Genomic DNA, 21891 nt, shown 5'->3' on the forward strand with positions numbered 1-21891 from the left:
GGTGTGGATGCAGATGTGGCTCGAATCTGGCATTGCTGTGGCTGTGGTATAGGCTGGCAACTGTAGCTCCGATTCAACCCCTAGTCTGGGAACCTCCATATGCTACAGGCATGGCCCTAAAAAGCAAAACAAACAAACAAAAAATTATTCCACAGGAATTAAATGAAAATATGTGCAAAGCACATAACAGAGTAGCAAGCATGTAGAAAATTCTCAATAATAGTAGCATTTACCATCAAGATTCAGGTTGACAACAATGTTGGGGAGTGATTACCTGTCAGGTATAGTAACAGGTTCATTGCAAGCTATAAAGGAGAAATTCCAGTCTTCAATTTCAAACAACTGAAAGACATGAAAGTTCTGTGGCAATCATGGGCCAACTGATAAAATAGTTGCTAAAGGAGTTCCCGTTGTGGCTCAGTGGTTAACAAATCCGACTAGGAACCATGAGGTTGCGGGTTCAATCCCTGGCCTTGCTCAGTGGGTTAAGGATCTGGCATTGCCATGAGCTGTGGTATAGGTTGCAGACGCAGCTCAGATCCCGCGTTGCTGTGGCTCTGGCGTAGGCCGGCAGCTACAGCTTTAGATTGGACCCATACCCTGGGAACCTCCATATGCCACAGGAGTGGCCCAAGAAATGGAAAAAAAAAAAAAAAAAAAAAAAAAAAAAGAAAGCCAAAAAAAAAAAAATAGTTCCTAAAGAATGAGTGTGGAGTGCTTAAGAAAGGCATGTTTTGAAGGTTCTGTGTTCATGATAAATTCTAAGCAAAGGTGAGTTGTAAAGGACTTTAAAACATACTTCATTTATATTCCAAAATTATAATTCAGGCAGCAGTGAGAACACACTGGATAAGAAAGAAAGAGGAGGCCAATAGAAGATTAGAAACCCTGTTAGAGCCATGTAAGAGAGATAGAGAGGTGGGATCTGATACACATGGCAGACATGAAAGAATAGGACAGTCAGGAAGTGGACCAACTGGGTCTGAGAATAATTTAAAGATGACTCTTAGATTTCTGGTTATATGATACAATTCTTCACTGAAATAGACATAAAGGCAAAATATAAATTTCAGTTTGCCCTTAAAGGTGGTGGGGGGGAACAACAATTGCCAATAGCATGAGAGAAGGAGAGGTTGAGATGAGGCAAAGGCTGGTGATGGAGACATCAAAGGCAAGGAGGGAAGGGATGGTGGAACATGGGAGCAAACACGACAGGGACAACACACATGTTTGGAAGAAACACAGAGGAAAGAAAGGGACAAGAAGCCAAATTACAGTAGAGGATGAGGACGAGTTGAAGAAATGAGGCCCATGAGTATAGGGCATCTGAGATGAGGTTTGGCAGGAAGAGAGAGAGGACAGTGGTGGGAAGGGGGGTCAACTGGGAATAATAAAGAAAAAAAAAAGTGACCCCATACATGCCAGGAACTGTTCTATTGATATAGACATTTTGTATAACTTAGTCCCCACAGCAATTTACAAAGTGAGTATCATTGTCTCAATTTACAAATGAGTAAACTAGAATTCAGCCATTAAATTAAATAACTGAACCAAGATCAGATAGGGGGCACAAGTTAGCATTGGGGGAATAAGAGAAACCTTCTTGGAAGGGGTGACTTTGCTCTATTCCTCAAAGAGTAGAAAGGATTTTCAGCAAGTAGAGCTGAGCAGAGAGGGCATTTCATAGAGAAAGAAGAGTATGAGCAAAGTCAGAGGTGTGCAGGGGAAACCTGGGTTCATTGGGACTGGTCATGAGGGGTATATAGAGGCAGCCTGGGTGGCATGTTGAGAAGTGGTATGGTGGGCAATGAATGTCACCCTAGAAAAGCTAGGGATTTTTTTTTTTTTTGAGTAAAGAAAGATCATTGGGGCTATGCTTTAGAAAATAACTTTAACCTTTTTAATTTGAAAAATAAATGAGTAAAAAATCAAGCCGTCAAGAAATTTAAATCTCTGGTGCAAAAGAATTCCTGAAACAGGAAAGTGTGCCAAATTATAATTACAGAGTAGTGAGAAGCAATCATAACAATAACTAGGTTGAACTATATGAAATGATCATTTTTGTGATGTCAAGAATTATCTATCATTGATGTCAATCTCATAGGTTCAAATTGGGTAGCAACGTGTAAGATTTCTTACCAGTTATACTCAGAGAAAATGTCATAGTCTTAAATACCTTTATTATTAAATAAGGAGAAAGTGAGGAAAAGTGCCAAGATTAAATTCAAGAAACTAAAAAAAAGACAGCAAAAATTAACCTAAATACAAGGATAAAAACCAAAATTGATGATTTTTTTAAAGGGAGAAAAGAGATAGTTTGATAATAAAGTCAGTAATTGGTTCTCTGTCTGTAACAGAATAATCTCTGATGTAGAAGGAAAAAGAAAGGAAATACAAACACAGATACATGGAGGATAGGGGTTAGGAGGATGGTTTCTGAAATTAGACAGTCTGGATTGAATTGCTATGATGCCATCATGATCCACATGATTTTGAGCCAAGTTGTCTCAAGGTGAGAAGATCTATTATCTCTCATATATTAGTACATCAGAGGAGAAGAATGTATCTCATTTTTCTCATCTGAAATGTGCAAATGACAGAATCTACCTCCTAGAACTGTTGTGAAGATTAAAGAATGTAAGATGTATACAGTGCTTAGCCTGGCAAATATTATTACCACCATATTACTGATATTTTATTATTATAGAGAAGGAAGATAAGAATATGATCAGAGGCAGAAAAATTTAAGAAATTCTTGCTACTTTCCACGTGAGGTCTAAACTAATAATTTTTATTTTATTTTATTTTTTTGTCTTTTTGTCTTTTTTAGCCACACCTGCAGGACATGGAGGTTCCCAGACTAGGGGTCAAATCGGAGCTGTAGCTGCCGGCCTATGCCACAGCCACAGCAACACGGGATCCAAGCTGTGTCTGCGACCTACACTACAGCTCATGGCAATGCCAGATTCTTAACCCTCTGAGCGAGGCCAGGGATCAAACCCGCAACCTCATGGTTACTAGTTGGGTTTGTTAACCACTGCGCCATGATGGGAACTCCTAAACTAATAATTTTTAAATCTTAATGAAATGGATCGTTGTAATAAAATCAAAACTGCTAAAGTAATACAAAACTTAAATATAGTAGTTATTATAGAAGAAAATTTTTAATTTATCGATGATTATTAAAATATTTGTTGTCAAGTGGTTTCATCAGCAAATTCTTTAAAATCTTCAAGAGGGAAACACTAATGAAACAACTAGACCTTATTCCAGTTGAGCTGTTTCAGAATGTAAATAAAGAATAAAAGTTTTCCCAGGTCATTTTTCAAATTTAACATAACTCTGACCTGAAATCTGAAAATGATAGCCTAAAAGTGAAAACTGCGAATCAATTTCATTTATAATAGATATAAAATTCTAAATTAAAGTGAATGTAAGAATATTAAAAGGATTTATTCTAGGATTTCAAGGATGTGTCAGTATAAATCACAGATAAAAGGAGAAAAAAAAAAAAAGCACTTTTGTAGCCAGATTAGCAAAGGAATACCCAATTTGTTCATATTTCTATCCTCTTCCCACTTTTCCACGGTTATTAAAATATTTAATATTAAATATTAAAAACATTTGGCTGCATGGAAGTATTTATGTTCTTTTCCCCCAAAGCATTCTAATGCCATCTTCTTTCTCACCCTTTTGACTTTCTTTATTCTGGAACTCTTTTTATTAGTGCCATACGTCTTAAAAATTTTCTGCCCAGTTAAGATTAAGAGCAGAAGTTTATGAAGGATAGTTCTTCTCTACAAAAGCTATGGGGCCCCAAAGCAAACCATTCCTAGCTCAATATTTTCCAACCCTAACATTTCTGCAATAAGCAATAACTAAAAGAAAACTAAAACATTACAGACAATGAAAGAGGTATATGGGAAGACAGGTGTATTATTCAGGGTCCCAGCAGAATACAAATGACACATTCATACAGGGGTAATTTGGGGAGACTTAAAGAAAGGGTTTACACATAATGTGAACAAGTTACAATTGCATGAACAAGTTCAAGGAAATGAACAAAGAAGAGTTCAGTACTCTTGGGTAGTAAGAAGCCCCTGAATTTGAAGGGGTAAGAAAAGGGAGTTGGATACCATATTTGGTTGAATAGTATCCCCTCAAAATTCATTTCCACTGGAATATGTTAATGTAATTTTTTTGAAAACAGTGTCTTTGAAGATGCTATCAAGTTATGATGAGGTCACAGTGGATTAGGATGAGCCCTATCCAATGACCAATTTTTTTTTTTTTTCCCCAAGAGGAGGATAAGTTTAGACACAGACACATAAGGGAAAAGGCAAGGAGAAGACAGACAGAGATTGGAGTGATACATCTATAAGCCAAGGAATTCTGGAAGCCATCAGAAACAAAGAAGAGTCTGAGAAGTATGGCTCTGTCAACACCTTGGTTTTGGACTTCTAGCCTCTAAAACTGCAAGATAATAAATTTGTTGTTGATTTAAGTCACCCAGTTTGTGGTACATTGTTGTGGCTGCATAACCAAACTAATACAGATGCCAAGACAAAATAGAAGACAAACAGAACCTCATCCAGCATGGCAGAGGAGTGGTGATAATAAGAAATACACAATATTGGCCTAGAGTCTTCTGCAGGGTTCATTGAGCCATCAGTCTGTCTTCTATTCACTGTGTCTTAGAAATGCCGGCCATTCAACTCAGAACCTCCAGCTTCCTGCAACACTGCTGACCAATCACCAGGCGGAGCTGGGACAAGGGGGAGAGTAAATGAGTCTGGAGGGTGGCTCATGTTTCTTTAAGGAAAGAAAAGAGGTGGCCTGGAATGCAGATGGTATGCTAGTGCTGGTAAAACAAACAAGCTAACAAACAAATAAAACAAACAACATGCTGTTCCACAAATGAAGGGAGAACAAAATAGCACTGCCCAATGAGTGAATTGTATTTGAAATAGAAAGAGAATAGGAAATAAAAGCATGGGCTGTAGAGCCTAAAACAGAAAGGGTGCCCAGCAACTCTGGGTCCAGTACATTTGTGGGTGACTGGCTGGATGCATGAGTGAAGTGCTCACATGAACTCAAGAACTACTTGACTCTTTCCCAGCCTCAAATACCAATTCTCTTATAAATATGAAGAGAATAGAAAATTCTGAATAGAAAATTCACATAATCTTATTTCCTGATGAAAGAAAGACATTTGATCATGCTTGGATAGGAATTTTATCCTAGTATTGGGCTAAAATGAACCAGAAATTTTATTCTAGTCCAGAGCCTAAATGTCACAGAATAAATTCTTTATTCATCCAGATTATTTAACCTTTCAACTGTTTTGATTGTTTTAAATTATCTTACTTTAGAATTTTTAATTTTATTTTTAAAAAACACCATAAATTCTTAGGTGAAATGAATCTTTCCTTTTCAGACATAAATTGTAATGATTAAAGCTGCATCACTTTCACTTAGTGTTTCATTTAGCAAGTCCAACAAAATGCTTAGGACCTCAGAATTGATACATTACTCTTGCTCTCAGTCATCTTTTGAGACAACTCAGAGGAACAGAAAAAGTTTCCCTTAGGAAATACATTATCTTATAGAGCAACTTGGCAGTAGGTCCTTTATGCTACCTATCTCTGCAATTCCCCCCATGCCCTGCACACACCTTAGCACCTAGGAGGTGCCTGGTGAATATGTGTTGAGTTGACGCAAACAAATTAAATCATGAATCTTCAGAAGAAGTTGCCTTCCTTTTACCACTGCCTCTGCTTTCAGCCTTTAAACTCAAAACTTAAAGGGCAAAACATATAAATATATGCAAAGCTACTTGTGTTTTCATTTTACTAAAGGTATTTATATCATAAGGCATTTAGAGTCATCTGTAATGCTTTGTGAGACATTTAACTAGTACTGCCTTAGTTTCTCACTAATTAAAAATCAAGTTATTAGAGTATAAATCTACTGGCAGCATAATTAGGCAAGTGCAACGGAGACTCGGTATAAAATATAGGGAGGAGTCAGTGTTAAGTTTTATGACTTTGACACACTGAAAATGACTTCCTCTTTAAGAGAACATCTTGCCTCAAAGTGTGGTGGCCAGTCTTAGGGTTTCAGAACCTTTAAACTAATTACCCTGATGCCATTCTTTCTTATGTCCAAAAATATTTTTTACATTTCTAAACATCCATGAAGCTAAGCTAGAGGGACAGGGAAGGAGGGAGGGAGGGAGGGAGGGAGGGAGAGAGAGAGAGAGAGAGAGAGAGAGAGAGAGAGAGAGAGAGAGAGAGAGAGAGAGATCATTAGCAATACAACTGTGCAGGAATGGCATGCAATGGGCTGTATGTAATGTATGTGAAAAACAGATGAACAATTAACAAAGACTCCCATCCTGTTAACTAGAAGGAGGAAAATTACCATGGTCACTGGGGTGAGGTTGAATCTACCTTGGCTCATTCAGCAAGCTATGTTGTGGCTTATCAAGTAGTGTTATTTCACTGGCGAGTCCTAAAGACCATTCTGCTGTGTCCTGGTGTTATTCTGGACACTAAGATGGATTCTGCTGAAATTTAAATTCGTATATAGGTTGGAATTTCCTTTCCAGTTCTGGGTCCATGCTTCTAAGGGACCAAAATAAGCTAAAAATAAATCAACCCAAGAATACCTGCAGAGCAGTTACCAAAGAGATTATCATCCTCCACAGATGAATTAGAGGTGAAGTTCATCTTAGCCTAGGTCCTCAGGGTGTTGGGGTAGATGAGAGGTTGTAGACCATGGGCTTCTAAATGTCCTCTATTCAGGTGTCAGTCTATCTAAACAGGTGGAAGAATTACATAAATAGACTGATCATTTTAGAAGATAGTGTGTTAAGTGTGTTGCAAATTTTCATTTGCTTAAAAACAATTATTCAGCAATGATCAAGTGTTTCCTGGATCTGGGGGGGCACAAAGTTAAATGAGTCTCCTTACTGATAACAAAGATCACAGTTAAGACAAATCCAGAAAATACAATGTGATTGGTCCATTATCTGAGGCTGACTCAGGAGGGCCTGACAACACAGGAAGCACCCATATTTCCTTGGTGAGGAGCTAATACTTGGACTGCATTTGAAAGATAGGTTAGGTCTTACAAGATAGAGAATAGGGTTAGAAATTTTTTAGACAAGAAATACTGAGTCTTGAGGCACAGAGAAGGGAGAAAGTACTTTAAGGAAAAGAAGTGGGTAGCTCATTATGGCTGCAGCTGCAGGTGCTTTGTGGGGGAGTCATGGGAAAGGGGGCTGAATTGGAAGAACAAGTACAGATGATGTCTTATGTGTGATAGAAAGCTTGGATTTTATAATGAAAATGATAGGAGATGATTGAAATATATTAAGTATCCAAAAATAAATAAATAAATAACCAGACTGAAAATTTAGAAAAATTGCTCTAATTGTGAAATGTATTCCTTCTCCATTCTTTTTTTTTTTTCCTTTTTGCCATTTCTTGGGCTGCTCCCGTGGCATATGGAGGTTCCCAGGTTAGGGGTCTAATTGGAGCTGTAGCTGCCAGCCTACGCCAGAGCCACAGCAATGCAGGACCCGAGCCGCGTCTGCAACCTACACCACAACTCACGGCAACGCTGGATCTTTAACCCACTGAGCAAGGGCAGGGATTGAACCCGCAACCTCATGGTTCCTAGTCGGATTCATTAACCACTGCGCCATGACAGGAACTCCCCTTCTCCATTCTTGCCTGTACTAGTAAGTGGTAAAACCAGTCATCTAAATGTTCAAGCCCTGAACTTGGTGTCTTTCCTTATTTTTCATTTTGTCTCACTCCCAATATCCAAAATACATTCTAAATCTCTCTGTTTTATTCATTTCACTTTCCACTACTATAGTATAAGCCACCATCCTCTCTTACCTGGATTATTTTAAAATCTTTTTGATTCAGGCTTTGCTTGTGTGAATCCAGTCTCCTCAGGATAGCAAGAATGAGCTTATTCAAATTAAATTATATGAAACACTTCTCTGCTTAAAACTCTCCAATATTATCCTATTGCTGCTAGAATAAAATCTAGACTCCTTTCAGCTGTCTACAAAGCTACATGATCTCCTGTTTGCCCACTTCTTCATCTCAGCTCATATAAGCCTTTCACCTTTGCAATCTGTCTGTGCTGGCTTGCACCCTGTTCCAGTTTCATGCTCCTACTTATATTTGAAAGACTCTCTGTTCAGTTCCTCAGGTGATCGGGTCCTTCTTACTCTTCAAAAGGCAACTAAATTTTACAAATACAAAGTGTACTTCTTAAAAAAACTGTATTATCCCTTTATACCCACCAGTCAGTATCACATCACTATTTTATTTCCTTTGTAGTACTTAAACCACCTCAAATTATCCAGTTTATTTTCTTAGGCATTGTCTGTCTTCAGAGTGAAAGCCCCGTGACTGCAGAGATCTGGTCTAAATTGTCAGTACCTAGCAAGCACTAGGTCCATAGTTGTTACTCAGCAAATACTTATTGGAGTTTCTGCTGTGGCACATGTGTTAAGGACCCAGCATCATCTCTGTGGCAGTGCAGCTTTAATCCCCAGCCTGGGAACTTTCATATGCCATGGCTATTAAAAAATATTAATTGCATAAAAAAGTAGATGAAGCAAAAATTAATTTGAAGGCTCTTGAAACAACCTAGGTGAAAAATATTAGGTTCTGAACTTGGGCAGTAGGACTAAAGGTAGAGAGGAAGAAGTGGATTAGAAAGACATTTTATTGATGGAATTAAAAAAACTGGAAAACCAGGTGGACATGGTGAGAGATCAAAGGAGAAAATAAGAGGGACCCACTCAGCACAGAATGAACCAGACAGAAAATGTCCTTTGGGCTCTACCAGTTTAAAGATTTGGAGCATTTCTTTTTCTAAATAAAAGGATAAACAGCATGTGCTGTTGAATGAATGAACGGATCATTCTAACAAAAGAGTTATTGAATTATTCATGTTACCTAGGAGAACTTACAAAATATGTATTAAAATTGCACTGAATGCCAGCTTTGTGTTGGGGATTATAGGGGATACAGCAGAAGTAAAAGATGCTGTCTCTGCCCTTTTATAGTTGAGGACATAAAACAATTAGAAAGCAATCCAAGGTATAATAGATCACCAAATTTGATTCACCAGGGCTTCAGGAGTCATAGATCAGGCCTAACATCTTAATTCAATGGCCTTCTAGGACAGAAAAAATTCTGATTTCACTCAAGTCCTTTCTTCTGGTCAAGAATGTTCCTAGTTTACATGAGTTATCTTTCTGGGCTCCAAAAAATATTGGCATTTGAGAATTAAATTCATAATCTTCAATGAGGGAGAAGTATGATTCATTCTTTCAAGCAGTAAGTGGATTTAATATTTATAGAAAAGTGCCAGAGTGGCCCACATTTCCCTAAGACTATTGATAGTATAGGCCCAATTTTGAATAGGAGGGGTCAAGAAAAGAACAAATTGAAATTTCTTCCAAAGGCATTGCTTTAGAGAGGCTGTTTCTTCTTGTCCCTGATTTTATTTAGTCTTTTTCCTTGCTTCACTGGAATCTCTTCTAGGATATGTGTGGTGGTGCCTTCATTTCTTAAGAGATGTTTCATAGCTCAGCACAGATCTTGCTTAACCAGGATTTTCCAGTTGATAGATCATAAAAATGTTTGTCAACTCTTGGGAGAGTATATGAATGGTTTTTGTTTGTTACTGTCATTTTTTAAAATGGAAATTCTTGGACATGGAATGATATAAGCAATATGACTTCTGAATATCCCCTGAGGTTGATGGATCTGAGTGTAACACAGGTGCTTCTGCATCATCACATAGACTGTGTTAATGAAACTGGCTTATTTGAAAAATCTCTGAATTCTTTATCAGTAGTACAGTGGACTTGGATGAAGGCCATGGCAATTGTATAGTCATGCTTTATAACTTTGATGTCATTTTCACATGTGCTACCTCATTTTTTTCTCTTCCTAGTAACCATGGAAGGTGGCTCTCTACCAGTAATAGACTCATTTTACAGATAAGACTGTTGGGGACTTTATCTGGCTCATAGAGAGTCATTGTGAAGCTTGGGTTAGATCCTGGCCTCTGGCCTCTTGGTTCCTCCCTTGTTCCATGCTAAATATTATGGGCATTATTATGTGTACATAGTGATTTGTGGGCATCATTAGCTTAGATTTGAATGATCCACAACCACACCCAACCCTTGCTGCTTTTCTAATCCTTGGAATCATAAAAATACTGCATAGCCTTCCACTGACAGTCAGTATTATGAACACTTACTGTACTGATAAAAATTTATATTTATTCTGTGCACTTGGCAGTATCAGCCATGAACACTTCTGTTACAGAGCAGTGCCAAAACACATAAAGTTTAAGGCTTGACCAAGCACTAAAGCAGAAGCTTTCACCCTTGAGAGTACTGAATAGGAGAATTAAGTAAACACTTTCATGCTGTATCAAAAGCATCTCTCACCCTGCTAATTAAGATCAAATTGAAATAATAAACGATTGGACTAGTGTATCTCCCAAAACTGGTAGATACCTTTTAGATTCAATTTGGGGTGAATTTCACAGGTCTTAATGACAAAAGTCTGCAAGGAATGGATGTCATTAAAAGCCTAATACATAATTAATATTCAAAAAATCACACAAGTCATTTAAAAGCAGAGAATAAAGAGATCCACATGTCAACAATTTAGACCATGGTAATCTTTCACATGTGGTATCTTGTTTAATCCTCAAAACATTCCAGTGAAGTTGATATTATTATCTACATTTATATGAGAAAACTAAATTTTAGAGATGTTCAGTAATTTCTTGAATTGAACAAATATTTCCCAAACTTTGATTTTTGAACCACTACGTTAATGATTTCTATTTTTGTCTGAGAAAACCCATACAGCTATAGTTTACTGTAAGATACCAAAAATGTCATATGGAAGGACTTTGAATTCCAGGGAAAAGAACAAGGGGAATAAGGCCTTCAAACTGATGAGAAATCCAGAACTTGGAAGAACAAAGGTAGCAAAAGCAAGTAATCAAAGGCAATAAAATCATTATTTAACAGAAGTAGAAAACCTAGTGAAAAACCAATGTGGCTGAAGAAGTCAACCCTGAGATATACAGTGGGAAACTGAATACTCAGTCAGCAAATTTCACTCAAATACATACGAACGTTGCTGCTAATGCACTGTATCTGTGGTTCTCAAATCCTCTGAACTCATGCTCCTCATTTACCACAAATATTTTGTCAAATCCCCTTTACCACTATAAAATGGAATTCAGAGGTAATATGAGAATGTTATAAAAATAACAACAGGATCATGCCCTGTTGTGATAAAAAAGAATAAGGTACATAACAAACAATCTATTTCAATATCTAAATATCTGGGGATACTTATTCTCAAAGATAAATGCACTCACCTACATTTCCAAACTGCCCCTGGAACAAGCACCATCTAAATCCATTGGTTATATGGATCCAGGCATGCTGGTACAATCACTATGGAGAACAGCATGGAGGTACCTTAGAAATCTATACATAGAACTACCATATTACCCAGAAATCCCACTCTTGGACATATATCCAGACAAAACTTTCCTGGAAAAAGACACATGCACCTGCATGTTCATTGCAGCACTATTCACAATAGCCAAGACATGGAAACACCCAAATGTCCACCGACAGATGATTGGATTAGGACGACGAGGTATATATACACAATGGAATACTACTCAGCCATAAAAAGAACAAAATAATGCCATTTGCAGCAACATGGACGGAACTAGAGACTCTCATACTGAGTGAAGTCAGTCAGAAAGAGAGACAAATACCATATAATATCACTTATATCTTGAATCTAATATATAGCACAAATGAACAAAAATAGACTGTGATTGCCAAGGGGGAGGGGGAAGAAGCGGGGTGGATGGGGTGCTTGGGATTAATAGATGCAGATTATTGTCTTTGGAATGGATTAGCCATGAGATTCTGCTGCGTGGCATTGGAAACTATGTCTGGTCACTTAGGATGGGGCATGAAAATGTAAGAAAAAGAATGTATACATATATGTGTAACTGGGTCACCATGCTGTACAGTAGAAAATTGACAGAATACTGTAAACCAACTATAATGGAAAAAAAATAAAAATCATTAAAAAAAAAAAGACTTTCTCACTAGATTCTCTCCTAGCTAAAATGGGAAGGAATGGTATTTAGGGCTTTCTGCTCTGTCATCTCTTTATTTCCAAAGATATTATTTATACAGAGGTAGAACTGAGGTGGAAAACAGTGAGAACTGTTTCCGAGATCGATTTCTTCAATGGAAAAAGACACATGCAAGGTTAGAAGAGTTAGAGGGATTAGAGGGAGAGGGATCATTTGACTCAAAGATGCATATATATGCAGTGACAATGCCAGATCCTTAACCCACTGTCCCATAGGGGAACTGCTAAAGATGCCCCTCATCTAATCTTCAGGGAAACTTGGAGACTTTGCTCAGAAGTCTGGAGAAGGCAATTTTCATGGGATCCCTCGGCCCCTTTTCAGGTTCCCTCCTGACTGGAAGCAGAGTGTCTAGATTCAGTGGAAATTTCAGCATCCACATTGTATGAAGGGGCTCCTTTCGCTGTTAGTTCTTCTCTGAACTGATGGATACAATGTTTTCCTTCTCTATAGAAAGCAATCGTGATTAATCCACCTTAAATTGAGCAGAGTAAAGCAGGTGGAGTCCCTCCCTGACCCTTGCACAGGCTTTCCATAATACACTAAAGCACAGTATTTTGTAACACTTTAAATCACCTTCCCTTTGACTGCCCAGATATATATCTAATTGAGGCCTGTCAAATTCTTTCTCAAACCTGGCACCATGTCAATGACCTCCTGGCAATGGTCTCAGAGGGGTGAAGTGTACAATGAGAGGAAGTATTTCCTTTTATTGGTTCTAAATTTACTAGCCTTTAGCTTCATTGAATTAAATTATGGCACAGGGTGAACATTATAGTTATAACTGACATTTATAAACTACATTCCATCCATTAATCCTGAAATGCTATGCAAACTGATTAACAAAATTAAATGTATAGCCTGTGCTCTCTTAGGTTTCCTGACGACTCTCTGGATATTGTAGGTTTTCTGCAGTTTGAGTGATGCAGAAGTTGCCTCTTGTACCTCCATTTCTAACCCCCATATTTCTTATCCCCTTCTGTTCCCATCACAACTGGTCTTATCTAGAGCAGCACAATTTTCTATATGCTTCTAATCCTTTCCCTTACTAGGTTAGAGGGAAGTATTTGCAACTGAATAGTGTGGTGACCAGAGATCCTGTGGGTTCCAGCAATAGACTGCTTCCCCTTCCCTTACACTTTTTACTCCTTCCTTCCTTTCCTTCCTTCCCTACCTCCCCTTCCTTCCCTTTCTTCCTTCTACCATCCCTTAAATCTTTTATTTTTGGCTTGTTTCTCTGCGTTTTATTTCTTTTTCTTTATTCATCTCTTTATTCATTAGACATTTATCCTTAATGTTAAGGTTCCTATTTCTCCTTTTCTTACTTCTGGCAGATGAATGAAGGAAGTCAGCTGTGGGTATGTATGCATATCCCTTGATTCTTTCTAAACTTCCTGGTAAGAATAAAAAAATCTCTAAAGTGAAGGCTGAAGCCAGAACCCTGGGTGACTTTTCCAATTTATCCCACCTTATGATGAGTCCAAAGAGCAGTGTGGTATAGAGAAAAGGTCCAAGGGGCTGGTAATGGAAAGTCTAGGGTTAATATCGAGGCTCTGACACCTATACCCACTGTGGTCTTGGGTGAACTGCTAACCACTCAGAGATTTAGTTTAATCAGCTGTAAAATTAAAGGTTTGGGTAACATGGCTTCTAAAGTTCCTTTAGTGAATTTTTGAAGTTCTACGCTACATCACTTTTTCTTAAATTGGGTGGCTTTTATGAAGTGTGCCTCTCCGAAACCAACTTGGATTGGCACTACTCTGAATAAAATCCTAAACTTAACAATTTACATATCTCAGAATCAGAGAAAAGCTGAAAGTCCTTCCCTACTTATGGCATCTATATCTGCATAATTACAGAAGCTACGAAGTTCTACTTGGGCTGTGTAAATAGCTGTTGCGAATATGAACCAGGTTAGAGGAGCCAAGGTGGGATATCAACCCCACTATAATATTGTTTAAAATTATAGTACATTTTGGCTTATTTTTCAGTTTTATTGAAATATAATTAACATATAACATTGTGTGAGTTTGAGTATATGATGTGTTGATTTGATACACATATCTATTGTGAAATGATTACCACTTATAGCATCAGCTAATACTTACATCGCATGATACAAGGACCATTTCTTTTCTGTGGCGATCTACTGTCTTGGCAACTTTCAAGAATATGATACAGTATCAATAATAATAATAACTATGCTTACATTTGATCCCTAGGACTTATTCTTCCTATAGTTGGAAATTTGTACTCTGACCAATGATTACCCTTTTCCCTGATCCTCCATCCCCTGGTAATCACTATCCTAGTCTCTTGTTTCCATTAGTTTAACTTTTTCAGATTCCACATATAAGTGCTACTAAGAAATAATTGCCTTTCTCTCTGTGGCTTATTTCACTTAGCATAACACCCTCAAGGTCCATCCATGTTATCACAAATGGAAGATGCCCTTATTTCTTATGGCTAAATAATATTCATATATAGATAACTTCTTTATCCACTCATCTGCTGAGGAAACTTAGGTTATTTATATATCTTGGCGATTGTGAATAATGTTACAATGAACATGGAAGTACAGATAACTCTTCCATATCGTGTTCTCGTTTCCTTATATCTATACCCAGAAGTCAGATTCCTAGATAGTATGGTAGTTCTATTTTTGTTTTTGAGGAAACGCCATACTTTTTTTCCATATATAGTGGCTGCCTCAACTTGAATTCCCACCAACAGTGCAAAAGGGTTTCCTTTTCTCTATATCCTTGCCAACACTTGTTATCTCTGTCTTTTTGATGATAGACCTCTTAACAGGTGTGAGGTTATATCACCGTATAGCTTTGATTTGCATTTCCCTGATGATTGGTGACATCGAGCACCTTTTCATGTACCTGTTCACCTTTTGTATGTCTGCTTTGGAAAAACATCTACTTAGTTTCTATGTCCATTTTTAAAATTAGATCATTGTTGTTGTTTGCTATTGAGTTGTATGAGTTCTTTGCATATTTTGAATGTTAACCTATTATCAGACATTACCCTGTTTTCAGAGAAGAATGTTTGTTTTATAGCTAACACAAGACAACCAATAAGGTATCAAGTTATTTGATGGCTATCTTGGCAGAAAGTCAGTGAACAGTAGCCTTTATATAATTTGGGTGCATTTACATACACGTGGGGCAAGGTGCTTTATTTACTAAGGAACACCTCTGGTCCCTGACACAGTCAGATGGACTAAACGATGAGTTACATCAGGTATCACACTCCATAAGCAGATGCCAGCAAAGCAAACACTAATGGGAATGGCATTGCTCTGATGACCAGTGAAAGCCCAGGGCATCATGACTGGAGTGCCCATTCCATTTCTGGTGTCATGAAGTCATAGACATACAAATACAGACTCAAACTTGAGGAGGATAGAGGGGCTGTCAGAGAGATTGCCTGTGTATATATGACAGACTGATCTCTAAAGACACTATTAAAATCAGTAGATTTGACTAGACTTTAAGCCATATTTGACTTTTTTATCCTGCTAACCACTGTGTGGGAGTTTGGGATGGGGGTGGTGGTAATTGGCAGAAGACAACTAGATTAAATTTAGATGAAATTAAAAGTAGTCTCCTTTTTTTCTACATATCCAAATTGTAGAGTGAGTTAAATTCTGTGACTCCATTAAAAAATAAATGGGGAAAGGAAAAATAATCCTAATGTACTGATCTCATGAAACATTCTTGGATGTCAGAAAAAAAGAGAAGGAAGACAGAACTTTGGTGGGTGGAAATGTGCAAATACACCATTAATTTTAGTGTAGGCTGAGTCCTAAAATCTAGAATAACAGCAATTATTATTTAAATTGATTCATTCATTTAGTTAATGTAGTTTTTAATGGCTACCATGTGCCAGGCTCTATGTTAGGCCCTCGGGATGTAATAATGAGCAAAAAGGCATGGTCCTTGCCTTCATGGAAATTAGAGTTTTGTGGGAGAGGCAGACATTAGCCAATGGTCACACACATGAATGTAAAATTACAACAGTGATAAAGGGCTTTGAAGGACAGCAATAGTGAGCTACGAGAATGCATAATGGAGAAACTGTTTGGGGAGGGGAGTAAACTCTGAAGAGAAGACAAGGCTAAAATCTGAGGGACAGCCTTCAGGCAAAGGGGAGAGGATGAGTCCATGGCCAGGACAGAAGCATTTGTGTGTAAGGGGGTGGCAAAGACAGAAGCAGCAGAAGGGGTGAGGGGCGTGGCCAGGACAGAAGAGGCCATGTACTTAAGGGGTCTGAAGCTGGAGATCAGCCCCAGAAGAGATGTGAAAGAGAGGTCAGAGGGAGACAGGCCAGGGTAGACCAAGCCAGGTGGTCCCTTTGAAGGAACTGGTTTTATCCTAAAAAGAATGCAAAGCCACTGAGATATTTTAAAGGAGTGTGCGTATCTTGAAAAGATAAATATACACTTTCTACTTTTAAAACTGTCTCCATTCACACATTTTGCTTTAAGGTGGGGGTTAGGCAACATTTTACAGATGAATTATGTCTAGGAGTTTTATGCTTATTACTATCAATTACTGAAAAAAGCACCCAAAGAAAGGAAATAGTTTGCAGATTCTCTGAGAATGTACTTGTATATTGAATGGTCTGTGTTTTGTATCATATGGTTATTGCTCTTAAAGTTACCAAATTCACTTTTTTTTTCAATTGACAAATTTGTCTGTATAGTAATGGGCTTCAATAAGAGATTGGATGCCCAGTTCAGAGGATTTTGTGGGTTTCCTTAATATGGTATCCTTATTTAACTGGATACATATTAAATAATGCTGTTTGTGTATATGTGTCTATGCGTGTTGGGAGTGTTAGATTAAGGAGACAGAACTCCTTGAGCAATAATACTATCTCTTTTCCATTAATCTGAATCCCATAGAGAAGCTTCAATTGCATTTCAAAAAATTCTGTTCGGGAGTCCCCGTCATGGCGCAGTGGTTAACGAATCCAACTAGGAACCATGGGGTTGCGGGTTCGATCCCTGACCTTGCTCAGTGGGTTAAGGATCCAGCATTGCTTGTGAGCTGTGGTGTAGGTCGCAGATGCGGCTTGGATCCTGCGTTGCTGTGGCTGTGGCGTAGGCTGCTGGCTACAGCTCCAATTGGACCCCTAGCCTGGGAACCTCCATATGCTGTGGGAAGAGGCCCTAGAAAAGGCAAAAAGACAACAACAACAACAAAAAGGTCTGTTAGCTAAGCAACATGGATACATTATATTACTAAACATAGTATTACAAAGCCTTTTTAAATTATGATAATTTGGAGAACAAGCAAATAACCCTTAAAGGCAACTTCAGTTCTACCATACTGTGTGTACACGTGTGTGTATAATATCTTTATTGCTTTATCTGGTTACAAAAGAAAGTTCTGTTTGGGGTAGCAGAGTAGACTCTGTTCTCTGTGATATACACAGACCATCTCTCTACCACCTATTTTATGTGGGCACCCTAATCAGCTCATACACACTACTAATTTTCTCCAATCAATAGAAAAAATTATGAACCATTATATATAGTAAACCAATTTTATCTGCTTTTGGTGGGGCCTGTTATCTGTATCAAACATGTTTATTTCCTGAGCAACTCATGTGTTTTGCTTTGAAAATGAAAAAAAAAATATAGTGAGAGTGATAGATACAGATGTAATTTCAGCAAATAACATAAAGTAAGAAAGTGTTGTTTTATTTTACTTTTGGGGGCTTTTTGCTTATTTTGTTTTGGGGGGTTGGCTATTCCCATAGTATGTAGAAGTTTCCAAGCCAGGCATCAAAACCACACCACAGCTATAACCAGAGCCACAGCAGTGATAATGCCAGATCCTTAATTCATTGAGCCATGAGGGAACTCCTGTTTACTTTTGTTTTGACTTTAGGTCTAACAGGCTACATATATAGCTCTAGTATAAGATTAATTGTGATTTATACTCATAATTGTTATTTGCAAATACAAGCAGAAGTATGAATCCCTCTAATATTTTTGATAGTAAAGAAAACTAGAACAAAGGAAAGTTGGGATACAGAATAGTGTTAAGTTTTTTGTTGTCCAAGTTAAGTAAGTATTCACTTCATGGAAAGCAGTAATCAAACCCTTTTAAACAAATCAATGTAATTCTCTAATAATTATTTAAAATGCTTGTGAAAGAAACATAAAAGGCTTTAATATAATAAAATCCTAAATTATGTCCTAAAGGACTCTTTTGAAGGTCACATATTCTTCCCCTCTAGTCTTTGCCTTGCAGCTAACAGTTTTACACCACATAGTAGTGCCTACGGCAACATGAATAACAAGGTAGTAGTATATCCAGGGCTGGCTAACCCTAAATAAAATAAGTACACCATTTCCTCTCTCTTTTTTGGCAGTTCTAGCACTCCTGAAACACTCAAATGCCAGTCCCTAAAATAGACTTTACTCTCTGCTCAGGTCATTCATAACTTTCTCTTGCCTTTTGCCAAGTTGTGGTAGGAAAACATTGATCTGGCCATCTCTTTGAGTTGCCATATTATTTTCTAACAGTCACCGTTTTGCTGCTCCACTGAAACTGTACCAGGTCAGCCTTCGGCCCATTCCTTTGGAATTGGGGCTGTTCTATGGGAACTGGCTGAGCAGTCTTTGGTCTGGCTCCTCTGGAACCAAGGCTGTTCCCTTAGAATTGGCTGGTATTAGGCCTGCAGGCTGTTTGACTTGCAAGCTGTTTTAATTAGGCTGTTTGAGCTGTGAGCTGTTTAAGGTATTTGAAAACTATTCTTTTATTCTAGAGAAAAACCTCTGAGAAATGGAATCCCAGTTATCTAAATATTTGATGAGTGCCCATCCCCCATCTCCATAGGGACTCTGGTCCATTTTATGTTTAAAAACTGCATCTTTCTTTAGGTGCATTTCTTTCTTTCTTCCTTTCTTCTCTCTCCCTTTCTTTCTTTGTAGGTGGGAGTTCACAGGCTAAGGGTCAAATTGGAGCTGTAGCTGCTGGCCTATCATAGCCACAGCAATGCCAGATCCGAGCCATGTCTGCGATCTACATCACAGCTTATGGCAACACTGGATCCTTAACCCACTGAGTGAGGTCAGGGATCGAACCCACATTGTCCTGGATACCAGTCAGGTTCGCTACCCCTGAGCCACAGCAAGAACTTCCTCATGTGCATTTCTAACTAAATCAACCAATCTGACCAAAGGCAATTTAGAATATCAATGGCCATTATGGAGAACTTTTAAAATTTTCAAATTTAATTTCTTAAATATTAATTAGACTACAATATCTCTAAAATTTCCAGAATTAAACAGAATCTCTCTTTTCAGTAGTATTTTGAGAATTCCAAACATTAAACATATTTTATGATTACCTGAGGCAAACAAACAATTACAGATACATTGGGAAGAAGAGATCATGATGACAGAGTAGGAAGATGTGAAACTTACACTTTTCTCTCCATGAACTCATCAAAAATACATCTGGAAAAAAATACATGTGGAACAGTTCTCCCTGAAAACCGCTGACTGACAGAAAAACTCCTGTATAACCAAGGCTGAAAGAAAGAGTCGCATAGAATCAGGCAGGAAAGGAAGAGAAGTGCTCAGTTTGGGACCTATGCCCCAGGGAGAGGACTCAGAAGAAAAAGGAGATTACCCAGGCAGAGTTCCTCCTGGGGAATGGGTAGTTTGAGCTACATATTGGGTGGTCCGATCCTGGGGTCCAGCACTGGGGACATGAGCCCCTTTGGCAGGTTGGAGGGCCTGTGACACAAACAAATAGGCTATGGGAAGCCTGGACTCCACTTGGGAGAAGGCTGCATTCCTGAAGCAGGGCAGAGAGTGCAGATGGAAACTATACAGGTGGTTGATGGGTTTCCCGTGACCCCTGGCACCCACCCCAGCATGAGCTAAATGAGCAGTCAGCACTGCTTATTTCATGTTGCAGTTCCACACTGGAGTGAGGGCTGTCAAGACAGAGGAAAGAAGTGGCTGGACCTGATGTGGTATCTGAGCAGGGTGAGGGCAGCCATTACTGGTGCTTATACACATAGCTCATCAGAAGCAGCCCAGACATCTGTCTGCAGCTGGACTACTGCAGCCTGCACCCATCACACATCCAGAGCCCCCATAGAACCCTCTTGCTTCAACACTGCTCCCCTCTGCAGCAAGGGTGTCCGTGCTGGTTGTGAGGATAACCCACACTTAAAGGGAACAGAGCCAGCTTGGACCCAAACCTCAGGATCTGCTCTAGCAACTTGGGACTCACCCTAGCCCCTCCTAAGGTGGTGGTGACCACAGAGAAGAGGGTAAGCCTGGCCCACACCTGGTTCTAGCCTTAGCCCCCCTCCTCCAGCCCCACCTCCTACCAAGGTGATAGCTGATAGTACATCCTGAGAGCAGACATGATTTGTGCTCATGTCAAATCCAGCTCTCCCACCAAAGCCACAAACTATATAGGGACACTCCCATATAAGGACACCCCTTCAAGACCACAATAGATAATTGTTTCAATTAATTTCATAGAGATAGAGAATGTTAAGCAAAATAAGAAGATAGAGGAATTGGTCTCAACTGAACAAACAAGAGAAAACCCCTGCAAAAACAAATAATAAGAAAAAAAGCCAAATTTCCAGATAAAGAATTCAAAGCATTAGTAATAAGAATGCTAACTGAGTTAGGTTATAGTGAGAATTATAACAAGGAACTAGAAAATATAAAAAAAGAACCACTCAGAACTGAAGAATACAATAACTGAAATTTAAAAAAAAAGGCACTAGAAGAAATTACTAGCAGACTAGGTGGTACAGAAGAATGCATAAGTTGACATGGAAAATAGAATGATGGAAATTATCCAATGAGAGCAGCAAAAAGAAAAACAAATTAAAAATGAGAGCAGTTTAAAAAATCTCTGGGTTAATACCAGCATACCACCAGAATGAGAAGAGAGAGAGAAAGGGGTCGAAGACATGTTTGATGAAATTATGACTGAAAACTTCTTAGACCTGAAGAAGGAAGTGTCCAGGTATAGGAGGTACAGAGGGTCCCAAACAAGGTGAACCTAAACCTACCCACACCAAGACAGATCATAATTAAAACGGCAGAAGTTAAAGATAGAGAATTCTAAAGGCAGCAGAGAAATTAAGCCTTCTGGGGATCCAGAGAATAAATATTTACTTTCTCATATTCCCAGGACTAAAGCAAGCCATAGTCCAAGATTTTCCCAAAGTAACCAAAGAAACCCACAAATTTGCTGAGGCATTTAATATACTTATTTCAATTTATAATCCTTGTTTCTTGGTCTCTAGAATTAACAACAGGGAGACCAGCTTGTTCTTTATATTATCTGGCTTGGGCAATTGTTAAGCAACTTCATCAGGCAATCCCTAGGGCTTTTCCAAAGCCTATTGATTGGAACAAAATTCAGGCTTGAACACAAAAATCTGATGAACCTGTTCAAAACTAGTACAACTGACTTCTGATTGTTTTTAAAGGAATTCTGATCTTCCTTTAGATGTTTATTCCACCAGGAAGATTTTAACTCTGTTTATTAACAGGCTTCACTGGGACCTCTCCTTTCTAGTAAAAAGGATCAGAATGGAATGAGAAAATATGTTCACTGAAGATTTAATTTGATAAACCAG

General features: G+C 38.4%; 1 long non-coding RNA gene across 1 annotated transcript in view; it reads right to left on the reverse strand.

The window, feature by feature from the left end:
* The window catches only part of LOC110257001, an 81848-nt gene continuing 67603 nt past the window's right edge, over positions 7647-21891 (reverse strand). The window contains exon 4 of the long non-coding RNA XR_002339110.1: positions 7647-11524. This is a non-coding gene — a long non-coding RNA (uncharacterized LOC110257001). The remainder of the gene's footprint in view (positions 11525-21891) is intronic.

The sequence above is a fragment of the Sus scrofa genome, chromosome 15 (genome assembly GCF_000003025.6).
Source record: "Sus scrofa isolate TJ Tabasco breed Duroc chromosome 15, Sscrofa11.1, whole genome shotgun sequence".
Lineage (NCBI taxonomy): Eukaryota > Metazoa > Chordata > Mammalia > Artiodactyla > Suidae > Sus > Sus scrofa.